Here is a 14,384-nt window from a genome sequence, read left to right as displayed (position 1 = left end):
AGTTAGGATGTCGTGTCTGGGGGAGGGTTTAAGTAGGCCTAAGCTGTAGGACTGTGGCAGTGTGTATATGTGAGGGTGAAAATACCTCTTGAACCATGCAACCACAGCATGATTAGTAAACATTGATACATACACATTTACTCATTTAGCAAGAGCAAAAAATAGCCTTAATAGCCTCTATGACCTTATCATCTCCTTTCAGTTCTATGTACAATTTGCGCCTGCTTGAAACCCCCAAGCTACAACATCCTACAGTGGATACCCATATGTCTCCAGTGCCGTCTTAAAAATAAATAAATCAAATCAAATAAAATCAAATATGGTCACTCTAGCATTTGGATCAAATGTTTTATTATGATGATGGTCAGCACACATTCAAATAGGTGTCTCCAAACTTTTGTCTGATAATCTTGCTTGAAATATTGAATGCTTCACTTTAACTTTATGCTTTTTTGAAATCAGGCAGGCCAAGACTTGCATGCCACTGAACATTCACATTTATAGCATTTGGTAGATGCCCTTATGCAGAGTGATTTAAAAGGTAATCATGTTACACAAAAAAGAGAGTAGCATTAGGAGTCTTACCCAATCACTCTTATTGGTGCAGTGTGGTGTTCAGTTATGAGAAAACTGAACTGGATTATCTGTCTTTCTGCATAAAAGTCTTCTAAAACAGGATCTGATTGTATTTGCTCATAATAATAAATAAAGAGAATCCTTACCTCATGGTGTATTAACTCAAAAAGCACATCAGTGTTGCCATATCTTTACTAAACAATGTTTTCAGTGTTCTCACATGTTGTATTGCGTTTATGGCCGAGCCTGCATTTCTTGGAATCGGGGAATCCAGAGTATTAAAAAAAAACAGAGCAGCTCTCCTTTCCAGGACTATTCAACTACTTGAAAAGTCAGCAGTTGTACAATATGGTAACAATCTGTGGGTCATGATTCATGCAGAATCAGATTTCAGGACCTAGAGGCGTTCATAACAGATCAAGTGGGTGACAACAGATGAATTCTGGCACCTCACCTGCTATTGTGAATGATGGATTATGTATTGTATTTCCACTGTATTTCCACAGCCTATATATTCAAGTGACTTGTCGTCCAGTTTAAATGGTTACTGATGAGAACCAGATGACTAAAGATACTCTATGCCATGCTTTCTAGTCATTGCTTTACATTGTTATACAGTGTCCACACACTAACCTGCACTAAAGTGGGGTCATACACATGCTGATGGTTTAGGTGTAGATTAAGGTGTAGATGAAGTTTTTTTTTTTTGTAAGGTTAGGTTTAGGCGTAGATTAAGATGTAGGTTAAAGTTAGGTTTAGGTAGTAGATGATGATGATGCTGGTGTATGTTAAGGTTAGGTTTTGGTATGGAACGCACAGGCGTTTTTAAGTGTAGGTTTAGGTGGTTTTTAAGGTTAGGTTTGGGTGTAGATTAAGGTGGTTTTTAAAGTTAGGTTTTGGTATAGATTAAGGTGTATGTTAAGGTTAGGGCCAGGTGTAGATGAAGGGTGTTTTTAAGATTAGGTTTGGGTGTAGATTAAGGTGTTGGTTAAAGTTAGGTTTAGGTAGTAGATGATGATGATGCTGGTGTATATTAAGGTTAGGTTTTGATATGGAACGCACAGGCGTTTTTAAGTGTAGGTTTAGGTGTAGATTAAGGTATAGGTTAAGGTGGTTTTTAAGGTTAGGTTTGGGTGTAGATTAAGGTGGTTTTTAAAGTTAGGTTTGGGTGTAGATTAAGGTGTTGGTTAAAGTTAGGTTATGTGTGGATTAAGGTGTTTTTGGGGTTAGGTTTAGGCGGAGATTAAGGTGTAGGTTAAGGTGGTTTCTAAGGTTAGGTTTGGGTGTAGATGAAGGTGTTGGTTAAGGTTAGGTTTAGATGTAGACTTAACGTTGCGTTGGAAGAATCGATTCTCAGTTGTGAGTCGACTCTAAGCGGTCGCTGCTGTGATAGTAATACTAATGCCACAGTAGCAATGCTGGGTGAGACCGGCGGCTGGCCTAGAAATGGTGCTAACGCTGCGATAGTGATGGTAATGCAGTAATAATGATGCTAGTGCTAGTGATGCTTGAGATGCTAACATAAGACAATACATTTAATCTGAATACAAAAAACATTCTGAAATCAAAGATGTTATTAGTGTGTTTTCTCCTCCTTTACTGCAGTAACAGACTCCACTCTGTAAATGCTTTACACTAGATGATTTGATTGTGGTTAACCACAAATGCAATGATGAGGTCAGGTACTGATGTTGGATGATTAATTCTGGATCACAAACTCCACTCCATCCCAGCCCAAAGGCATTGGGTGGAGCTCCATCACTCCAGAGAACACTGTGGAGTTTATACCTCTCTAGCTGATGCCTGTGTTTGGGCATGCACTTAGGCTCATGTGCATCTGCTCCTGAGCATCCCATTCTATTGGCACTTTTTTTTCTATGGCAATTGTACAGGCTGTTTGTGCACAATGGGACATCAGTATCAGCAATGGGGGGGGGGGGTTATTCAGGCCCGTACTTTCATTTAGGAAGCTTTAAGGAGAGACTTACTATGTGAATGTTTTTTATTGTTTAAGAAATTGTCAAAAGGAAAGCCATATTTAAGGAAATGTTAGATGGCCCAACAGCAATCAGGTCCATTCAAATATTCAATCCTACCCTCTAGCCTCAATCACTCAACTCAGGCAAGCAAATAAAACCTGTACACCACCTACTACCCCACCCTTCTGTTTCCTGCATGTCTAATCTAATTCTTATTGAACTGCACATCTGCTCCAGCGGGGCCGTGGAGCCTGGCACGGCCACTGCTTCCCAGCTGCTGGCTCTCTCCACTTCCTCATCAGCAGGGTTTCTGGTAAAGGCGTCTCAGCGGGCTATGCTTCATCATGCCCACACACACACACACACAGCTCTCATTGGCAGACTTAAGACGACAGCTTGTCTGTTTAGTCTGACACTGAGCTCAGCAGCAACAGCAACTGAGGAATGACAATTTGGTGAAGATTCTGATCACTCCACATTTGAGAGAAGAGTGTATTTCACCAAGATGTGCAGAGTGCTCTCAAAGTCATTTTTTTTCCTTTCCAGCCTAAATGGCCATTAATCAATCAAGCTTTATGTTAAACAGAACATTACACTACATGTCCAAATGTTTGTGGACACCGCTTCTGATGAATGCATTCAGCTACTTGCATTGCACCCATTGCTGACACAGATGTGCAAATACACACACACAGCTGGTGTGTGGAGCAGATACACATGAACCAAATGGCATCATGTCTAATGCCAGGCGTGGGCTAGAGGGGTATAAAGCCCCCTAGCATTGAGCTGTGGAGCAGTGGAACTGTGGTCTCTGGAAGGATGGATGGTGCACTGTCAAATACTTTTGGGATGAGTTAGGGAGTTGGGGATGAGGTGGGGTGGTGATCATCCCACATCCTGACATCACTGATTGTTGCTGAATGCTACCAAATACTCAGAGCAATGCTCCAAAATCTACTAGAAAGCCTTTCCTTACTCCAACAAAAGTAGGTTAAACAATGAATAAGGTCTTCTTTTTTCCATTGACTTTCCCTATGCAGGTGGACTGTACTGCATCTTAATCTAATGACCTCATCAGTCTCTCCTGAAATATGAAAACTGACTGGAGATGAATACTTGTGGTTTCTGAACTTCACCAAGTACTGCATAGAGATTTGTTTAAAAAATGGAACATGGTTTTTCCATGTGTTTACAAAGGAAATTGAAAACGCACTGGTTACTCAGTGTTGTGCTATTACACAGCTGTAGTTTAACAGCATTGCGACAACAGATGTTCTTTATATCTCATATGAAGGCTAAACATCATTTCACCATATGGCAATTTATTCAATGTCCTCTAACATCACTTATCTTACATATATACATACTCCCCCCCCCTTCCCTGCACTAGTCAACTTACACGACCCAATGTCTGTCCAGGCCATTCCTAGAATGTCACATGCAATTATCTTACAAAAATATTTACTCTCCCTTAGTCAATATGGAAGATCCTACGTGTGTGTATATGTGATGTGAGAATCATTTACCATTAAGCAAATACAATGAAGTTATTACCCTCTGGGCCACAGCTGTAATCCCAGTCGAGGTAATACGCGTTACCAGCAAGGGCTCACTTAACCTTTTTCTTGTTCCAACAAGGTAACATGTCATCATAGCGAAATTCGATTTGTTCTGTCATCTCTGGTGTGTGTAAAAACAGTTCCTCATTAAACAGCCTTTTGTTTTTGTGTCTCTTGCCGTACTCGTTGTGTGCTAGCAGCTGGGAGTCAGGTGAGGGGAGCGCTGCAGTGAGGTGGCTAATTAGGAGATATCACAGAGAGAGGTGCGGTAGATAGAGAGAAAGAGAGAGAGGGATAGAGAGAGAGAGAGATCCTGTGAAAATAACAAGCCCCTCAGACACAGGAAGGAAACAGCCTGCACTGATCCCTCTGTGAACACTGCTACACTAATCCTGGCACTGAAGTATTGAGGCCTCTTGTTAGTGAGATGTGTTTTATACTGGTGAACAATACGGAGCAGCTTTGTGTAGGGTTCCATTAAATAATTCTAGTCTGATTCTCAATCTGATCTCAGTGATCTGTGTCGGTATCCACACAAAACACTGCTCTTGTGAGTTTGTAAAACAAGAGCACTCTTAAAACCACCAAACTTTTCTAATTGTTTTGAAAACTTAGGTACTTGGTATAGAACCTTTATAAATATATAAGCAGTATATGGAAGTTGTATAAACCCAACCCTTAAACAGGCAGTGTAACCGCACAGTCAACCTCGTCTTATTTAATACAGTTAACCTGACTTCATTCTCTTGTTTTCTATATGTTTGAATATAGATTATAGTCTAGTTTTGTTGTAGTTTATTACAATAATTTTTACGATAATTTTTTTTAACTGTAAAAAATATAATTAATGCATGTCACTACGTCACAGAAACTCCAGCTCCGTTCACTCACTGCACAGCCTGCAGTTCCTTCTTTAGCTTCTTACATAGACCAACAAATTAAACCCTGCTTCCCGCTCAGTTTTATTGTCTGTTTGTTTTATTATTATTGTGAATTCTTGTCTAAACCCCTTAAAAAGCCAACAGTGTTATTACAAACTTCTACTACTAAAGAATAGCCCGACCAGTTTGTACAGAAGTCCCTGTAGTTACTGAATAATAATAGTGTGTAATAAGCTGTGGCGTGTTAAGGGGCTCATCTTTTTAGTTTCAGTTTAGGTCATCATTGTTTTTCTTTTACTTCTTGCTGCTCAGCAGAGAGATACAGCGATTATGAATCGGCTTGCATGTTATACAACTATACAACTAACTAACGGTTGTATAATACTTCTTAGTTCATGCGTAAGATTACCCAAACTGTGCACATGGGGAAGAACTTAGAACAGCAGGAAAGTAGAACATTCTAGAACAAGAGGGAAATGTTCTTTAACAGTGCACATGGGGTAGAACTTCGAAAAGCAGGAAAGTAGAACATTCTAGAACAAGAGGGAAATGTTCTTTAACAGTACACACAGGGAATAACTTAGAACAGCAGGAAAGTAGAACATTCTAGAACAAGAGGGAAATGTTCTTTAACAGTGCATATGGGGTAGAACTTAGAACAGCATGAATAACATATTAGAGCTACACAAACATTCTAGAGCTACAGTGTGTCCTTGTTGTAGACGAGGACGTTCTAGACAACTGTGAATTGAAGGGAACATTGTCGAGCAGCATGAGAAAGAGAGCGTACAACAGTGTAAACAGGAGGAAACATCCTAGAACATCACGAATAAGAGAACATTCTAGGACCGCAGTATTAGTTGGGGAGAACATTAAAGAGCACTGTGCCCTGAGCTTTCTCAGAACTCTGAAGTCAGTGGCTGTTTGATGGGAAACTTTGCGCTGTTGTGTCCTAGTGTGGTGGTTCTGTGGTGTCACTGCTTACGTTTATCTGGCTAATGTTGAATTCTAATGAGGCTCTCATGTGTCCTGCTGTTCCTTCATCCCTGATCTTCATTCAACAGATTGTACTCCAGCTATAATCGCATCCATGTGAGCAAAGTGCTTACAGCAGTCTCAGAATGCTGCTGGGCACGATGATCCAGCACAGCCTCGTTGGGGATAATCCGTGGATTTCCCCCCGCACTGATTTTCAGAACAACAGAAAGTGTCCATGTCTTTTCTGCTCGACATAAAGGCTGCCCAATTAATCCTGTTGCATTCGTGATCACCACTTTCTAACCATCTTTATCTCCCCAAGGCTTCAGGCACACAAATAAAGCTAATGCTGGCTTTCAGGGTCTTTCTTTTTTGACCGCTTGTCTGTCCCTCGGCAGGCCAGGCTATTGATGAGCAGTCTTTAGTCCAGTTTAGCAATCATGCGGCTCTGAGAGTTGTTCTCTTCTGACTGAAGAGCAGGACTTATAATGCTGAGGCTCATCTGGTTGTTTTTTTTGTGTGTGTGAGAGGAGATGGGGGATTTTAGTGGTTTTCAAAGACAGGGAACGTGTCCTGTGTGAAATAGCTGTGCAGCTGTGTTCTGCTGAGTTTGGTGAGCCTGAACTGACTGACCCCAGCAACAAGGAAGAGCACTCCTCCAGACCCGTAGCTCTAATATATATAAATATATACAGTAGTATGCAAAATGTTGGACATCCTGGTCAAAAAATTCTGTTACTGTGAGTAGCTAAGTGAGTAAAAGATGACCTCAAAGATGAAGTATTTACATTTCTGGTTCCATCTTTTGCAGTTTTTAAAATGACAAAAAAAAAAGAAAAAGCCCTGACAAAAAAGGTTTGACCCTTTTTTGAAGCACGGTCAGTACTTAGTTACACCCCCTTTGGTATCAGTATCACAGCTTGTAGATGCTTTTTGTAGCAGCTAAGAGTCTTTCAGTTCTTGTTTGGGGGATTTTTTGCTCAATCTTCCTTGATAAAGCCTTCTTGTCCTGTAGGACTCTTGGTCTGTCTAGCATTCGTTGCTCTTTTGAGGTCTACCCACATATTTTTGCTAATACATAGGTTGGGGAAACTGTGTGGGCCATGACAAAACCTTCAGCTTGCACCTTTTGACAACATTTCCCACTGGTCACTTGTGTAGTGACTAGTGTAGATTTTAACCACGTGCATTTACACTCTCTCTCTCCAGTTAGTCAGACTGAAATCCCATTTCTGTGTGGGACAGAACATGCAGATTTTTATTTGTTTAGCCTCTTCCTATGCTGTGCTACACATAAAAACAATGGATTTACATGACGTTGTGCATTTCTTCAAAGCACTGTTGCTTCAGCTGACAAGAAAATGATGGCAATGACGCACTGTATGGGATGGAGTTTCTCATTTGTACTGGGAGGGGTTTTGGTTGTTGAATGTGTCATGGAGAGAACACATTCTGTGAACATTCTGTTCACTGCTGTAACATGTGGCTCAGATGCACCTCAGACCACTTCCTGAAGTAATTTAAATGATCAGATTGGTTTAAATCGAATTGGCGTCTTGAGTGAGTTTACATTTGCATTTTTATGTGGCTTGGCCTAATCCAGATAGAATCCTGATACTCAAGATGTATGAAATGTCCAGGTGTAAACAGGGTCTTTAAGGTAGTCTATTTTGAATTTTGAGGTGTGATTAAGATTATTATCATGCTATGTAGCTTTTTGCAGGGTAGCGTTGCGTAATGGATAACAACACCATCCTTGCCGCAGCAGATTAAGGTTAGATTCCCAAGCTGGGCAAGCACACCACACCAATAAGAGTTCTTGGGCAAGACTCCTAATTCTACCTTTGTCTATCTGTGTAACCCATTCTACCCCTCCACCAGTGAAGTCCTAATGCCACTAGCTGCAACACAAGCCCAAAGCATGATTGATCCACCCCTGTCCTTAACAGTTGGAGAGTTTATTCAATAATGTTTAGGTCAGGGGACTACAAAGGCCATGGTAAAACCTTCAACCTTCAACCAATTGTGGATTTTGAGGTTTTGGCTTCCAGAATTTGCTGGTACTTAATTGAACCTATTGTTCCCTGTGCCACTAGCTGCAAAATCATCTTGGTAGAGAGAGTTCGGTGTGATCCTCTCTCTAGAATCCTCCTTTCTGGAAACCCTGTCCAGAGCAAAAAGATCATTTCACCTGACAAAATAGGTAAAATAGTCTTATAATATAGCTAGATCAATTTCAGAATGACACACATTACATATATTGCCAATATTTGCTGCGTTTATGCAGTTTATTATGTATCCTGAGCATCAGACAGCTTTGTCAAATGCTGAAGCATGTGTGTGTGTATGTGTGTGTGTGTGAGATAAGACTGAGCTGAAAGTTCTCTGCAGAATGCTAACCAGGCTGTTCCTCTCACAGAGCGTGCAGCGGCAAAACAAACGCTCTTTCCCTGCATGTGTTGCTCCACTGTGACAGGCATGCAGGGGTCAGACTTTGCACTAAATCTCACACAGCAAGAAAGGCCCTGTGAAGCTCCAGGAGAGGGGAAGAAGTGTTTGTTGTTGTCGGCAGATCTCACACACAAAGCCTAAGAGCCGGGAAGCTCTTCTCTGGAACTGAGCCTTGAGTGGAACAATGCAAAGACAGCAGAAAAGCCCAGAAGAGAATGTGGAAAAATAACTGGAAGTATGAGAGACAGAGAGAGAGAAAGAGAGAGAGAGAGAGATGGGGAGAAACAGGGACATTGCTGAATGCTTCAGTATTCTCTCTGATCTCTTGACTGCGAGTCCAGAGGGTGTGGAATCCCCTGCAGAAATTCATTAACATTCGGGAAAGAAGCTCAGAGTTACATAAGAACCTATTGCAAGACACTTCTGCCTCTGCCTTATTCAACACCATCCGCTCTGTAAGCACTTTGGATTTAAAACAGACTGAGGCCACGTTTAGAGAGCAGCCTGTAGTGCTTTAAACCCGACTGGATGTGCGTGCAGTGTGTGTTGGAGCAACTTGCTCAAATGACCATTTGTGGTTCACAGCTACAGCTTCAGACTTTTTTTATTCACACAGTTTCATACAGTTTTATTTTTTTATTCACACTTTGTAATAAACTCAAAAGCCTGTAGATACTTGCTAACCATGTCAGATGATTAGCAGCAAGTATCCAGATCACAAACTTCACTTCAACTCATCCAAAACATACTGGAAGGAACTTCACCACTCCAGAGAATGCAGGTCCACTGCTCCACATTCCAGTGGTGGAGGGCTTTATACCCTTCTAGCCAATGCCTGAAATCAGGAATTGGGATCTTAGGCTAATGTGTGTCATCTCCAGAGCTTCCCATTAATGTGTTCTCCTCAGAGCAACTGAATTTAATGAATGCATTTAGCTACTTTAGGTTGTGCCCATTGCTGACTCAGACATGCAAATGTGCACACACAGCTTGTCTAGTCCCTGTAGAAAAGTACTGCCTATAGAATAGATCTCTCTGGAGTAGATGAGCCTAATACTAAGGCCAGGCGTGGGCTAGAAGTTTATAAAGCCCCCCAGCACGGAATTGCCGAGCAGTGGAACTATGCTATCTGGTATGACGGTGCCCCATCCAATACTTTTGGGAAGAGTTGGGGAGTTGGGGATGAGATGGGGTGGTGATCAACCAACATCCTGACCTTACTAACACTGTTGTGTCTGAATGGAATGGAATCCTCACAGCAATGCTCCAAAATACACTGATGCCGGGGCACTGCCAAGGATATGGACCCCATGTAAAGATATTACACTGACCATATGCACTGATGTCCAGAACATTTGTGGCTACTATAGTAGCTATTTTTGAATGACTAGTCAACTAGTAATGTTGTACAACCCCTAATCTGTGCACTTACCTAGCGATCTGCCTTGAACTATAATAGCTAGCTAGCGAGCATAGACTGGACAGAAAAACACTTGTAGCACTAGTAGCAGACAAAGTAGCTGCAAATCTCATCGTAAAGGAAGTAATTCCATGTCCTAATATGTCATTATTCCACTTTACCCTGAATGACCCAGAGCGTGACAGCAGGTGGCCATGTGGTTTCGTGGTGGCCTTATCATGTTTCTCTTCATGCTAACGTAGGTAAGCCTGTTTGACTGATGGCCATAGATAATCTTTCCATAATCTGCATGTTTGATGGCTGTGTGCTCTGAGAACCTCACTTTACCCCGGCTGTTTGCTTAAACAGGTCAATGTCTAGAAACAGCTTTAGAATAAAGCCTAACATGCCATTCATGGTAAAGTGCTTACTTGGCAGATCTGCCCCTTTAGTAAACATTCAGCTAATCCCTAATACTGTACATGCGAGCAACTTTATATACCATATACACTCACCTAGCCCTTTATTAGAAACACCTGTACACCTACTCATTCATGTGGTTCTCTAATCAGCCATATGGCAGCAGTCTGGTTGGAGTCAGGCTGGTTGTAATATTTCTATAACTGCTGGTCTCCTGGGATTTTCAAGCACAACAGTCTCTAGAGTTTACTCAGAATGGTGTAATAGAGAAAAATCAGCAGTTCTACAGATGGAAATGCCTTGCTGACGAGAAAGATCCACAGAATAGCCAGATTGTTTTCATGACTGAAAAGCTACAGTAACTCAAATAATCACCCTGTACAATTGTGGTGAGCAAAAAGCATCTCAGAAATCACAGTGCATTGAGTATCAGGTTTTACTTCTGTCAGACAAGCACAAAAAGCTGCAGATCACCAAAACTGGACAGTTGAAGACTGGAACAATGATGATTTGCAACTTCTGCTCAATCACACAGACAGTAAAAGGATCAGAAATTGGTACCAATGGCATGAATCCATGGACCCAACCTGCCTTGTATCAACATTCCAGCCGTGTGGAGGTGGTCTAATTGTATAGGAAATGTTTCTGGGCACATTTTAGGCCTGTTAATACTAATCAATCATTGCTTAAAGGCCACAGCCTATCTGAGTATTGTTACTGCTGAATGTGCATCTTCTCATGGCCACATTTTACCAATTATCTAGTGGTTACTTTCAGCCTGATAATGCACCATTTCACAAGACAATGAGTTCAGTGTTCTTAAGTGGCCTTCCCAGTCACGGGATATGAATCCAATAAAAATCTTTGGCTTGTGAGATCTTTAGCATGAAAGTGATTCTGACAGCCTGTGGGAATTGCATGGTGCAATCATGTCAGCATGGACCAGAATCTCAAAGGAATGTTCCCAAATTCTTGTGTAATCTGTGCCATGAGCAATTCCGGCAGTTTTAGAGCCAGTATTAAAACCCAGTATTAGTAAAGTCCTAATAAAGTGCTCTATGTATACATGACATTTATGGCCAGAAGAGTGCAGTTCATTGTATGTCCAGCAGGTGGAGTCACTCAGCACGTACATGTCAGGTCCAGGTTCTGTAGGGGTTTCTTAACGAGTCAGTTCACTGATGCCAGGATTTTGGTAATGACAAGAAAAAAGTCACCAGTCACAAAGAAGGAGCTGTCAGTACATCTACTGTGAACAGATCTGCATTACAGGGCATGTTTCAAGTTGGAGATGGGGTGGGAGGTGTCACTAGGCTGGCCACAGATGAAGGCAAGCACTGTGGATCTTTGTTGAAACAGCTGAGTAAGGAGCCTCAGTGCAATGTGAGCCTTTTCACAGGTGTCTGAATAAGAGAGGGAGTTCAGAGCTCTGATAGAGGAGTCTCAGCTAGCAGGCCAGTGTGGAGCTGACCACTGGCAGGAGCTGAGCACAGTCTAAGCTCTGTCTGGGCTTGTGCTCGCTCACAGATGTGAAAGGTGTGTGTGGACATGTATTCAACTCTTTGTGAGGACTAAATGTCTCCAGAGTGATGGACTGATTTTTTCTCTTTACTCAAGTGATTAATAATAATATAAATATAAACACTACTATTACTGCTACTGCTACTAATGTAATAGCAGTGTTTATATGTAAATGTACATGCTACTACTGCTTCTACTACTACTGCTACTGCAACTACTAGTACTACCATTGCTTCTACTAACACTACTACTACTGCTACTACTACTACTACTACTACTACCATTGCTTCTACTACTACAATTGCTATTACTACTACTACTATTATTGCTTCTACTACTACTACTATTGCTATTACTACTACTACTAATAATAATATTGCTTCTACTATTACTACTAATATTGCTTCTACTATACTACTGCTGCTACTACTAATATTGCTTCTACTATTACTACTACTACTACTACTACTACTACTAATATTGCTTCTACCACTACTGCTGCTACTACTACTCCTCTTTCTCCTACTACTACTATTACTGCTATTACTATTCCTACTACTACTAGTACATCTACTCCTACTATCACTACTACAATTGCTGCTACTACTATTACTACTGCTACTACTATTACTGTGATTACTGCTACTACTAATATTTCTTAAACTCTGTACTACTACTACTGCTACTACTACTACTTTACTACTATTACTGCAACTACTATTATTACTACTACTAATAATAATAACAATTATAATAGTAATAATACATTCTAGTTATGTAGCACCTATCTCACATATACAGTACATATACATGAAGGAGCACGAGAAGGTAGAAAACAAGAAAAAAAACCTCAAGAAAAACAAGGGTTGAAAGTATATCGGAGTCCAGTTTCAGCTTCAACTGATAAAAAGTTGGGATTAACCTTTTTTAACTCTTCTCAGTAATGTGTCGCTTCACTGGTGTTGTTGTGATGTGATCTAACAAAGCCAAATCTATAGATTGTTATTGTTGTCAGAAACTCCTAATGTGCATATATGAATAAAAATATGATATTAACAAAAACAATGTTGATAAAAACAATCTTATTAATCCAATCTGTGCTCTAAATGACCTTCCTTCAATACTGTATACAAACAACAAGCTTTGTACATCACTACAGCTATGATAAATCAATTCTACACACTGTCATAACTCTTCTGTCTGCAGCTTTAAACCCAGTAAACAAACCCAATCAGTGGGTTTCTATTCCATTGCTGGAATGGCCACTAGAGGGCCTGTGGAAGGAGGTTGTGGTTAGGGTTGGGCTAGACTTAGCAAAGCATCATTCAGCTACAGTAATGTTGAATTCAAGTGATGGTAAACTTAAAGAATCAAAACATCACACGTCACAAGTCATGGGCACCGTCAATCAATCAATAATCTGGGCCACAGTTGCGTTCTCCTTATTTTGATATTTAGTCTTGTACATATATTAGCCGTAAGGGAGTTTATTGGTCCTTATCGGTTTGACTGAAATTCAAGAAAATCAACTGGCAGAATGTCTCTTCAGTGGAACCACAGTGGAAGTCAGCAAATTTAGAGTAGATGATTCTTTATGCTATTTATGTCATAAATAGGTGTGTGTTTTACACTGTGACCCTAATGGACGTGGATATGATAGTAAAGGATCTCTGAAAGAGGGTGGAAGTATGATGTCACTGGGGTGAAAACAAAGTAAACAGAGTGCCTGAGAGAAAGCTGTCAGCATTTATACAGAAATGAGTGGAAATGATGTTTCTTACATTGTAAGGCCCAAAATTACCAGGCTCTAAATCTCAGTGGAATGTCAGTTTAATGTGTGTGTGGTTGTCACAGTCTGCAGTTTAAGTCTATAGCGTGTCACGTTTGCCCTGAAACCAGCCGCTGGTGATTTACTACTGCCCTTCCTCTCCGCTTCTTTTTGGCTGTCTCCGAACCACGTGTCAGAAGCTCTGCAGCCAATCAGAGCGCTTCTGGGGCACAAACATCTGAAGTAGTAATAATGTGGAATTTGCTGCCTCGGCATGTGCTGTCAGCTGCAGAGCGTAGTACTATCAGCACACAGACCAGAGAGAGAGAGAGAGAGAGAGAGAGAGAGAGAGAGACATAGAGGGAGGGAGGGAGGAAGGGAGCTAGGAGGGGTACTAAGCACTTGACGACAGAGCTGTAGTTTGTATGGTTATCCTGCAACCTCAGCTGTGCTCCATTTTCCCTTCTCAAGTCAGTTACTGTTTACATGTACATCAATTGTTAGACTATATTAGTTGAACTAAGAGATGGGAATTAATTACATTAACTACTGCAGTAAACATTTGGTGGATTTGTGCTTCTTCCCAAGTACATTTACTAGTGTTTTGACCCCTCAAAAAGTAACAATAGCATAAAATAAATAGTTCCTGTGCTGATAGATGCTGGACGAACCGCTGGAAGTTCCTTTGCAGTTTAAATACATCTAACCCAAGACCTAAGAAATTTTAGCAGCTGCTACGGAATACCCTCCAATCCTTAAACTAGCTGGCTATCTGCGTTAATCTATTGCTACTGTATTCATACCTGTGTAATGTGGCTAAACTCCCTGTACACCTGCTTACAAATGTAATAG

This window comes from Salminus brasiliensis, chromosome 3, assembly GCF_030463535.1.
Source record: "Salminus brasiliensis chromosome 3, fSalBra1.hap2, whole genome shotgun sequence".
NCBI classification, from domain to species: domain Eukaryota; kingdom Metazoa; phylum Chordata; class Actinopteri; order Characiformes; family Bryconidae; genus Salminus; species Salminus brasiliensis.
Note: the sequence above shows the minus strand (reverse complement) of the source record.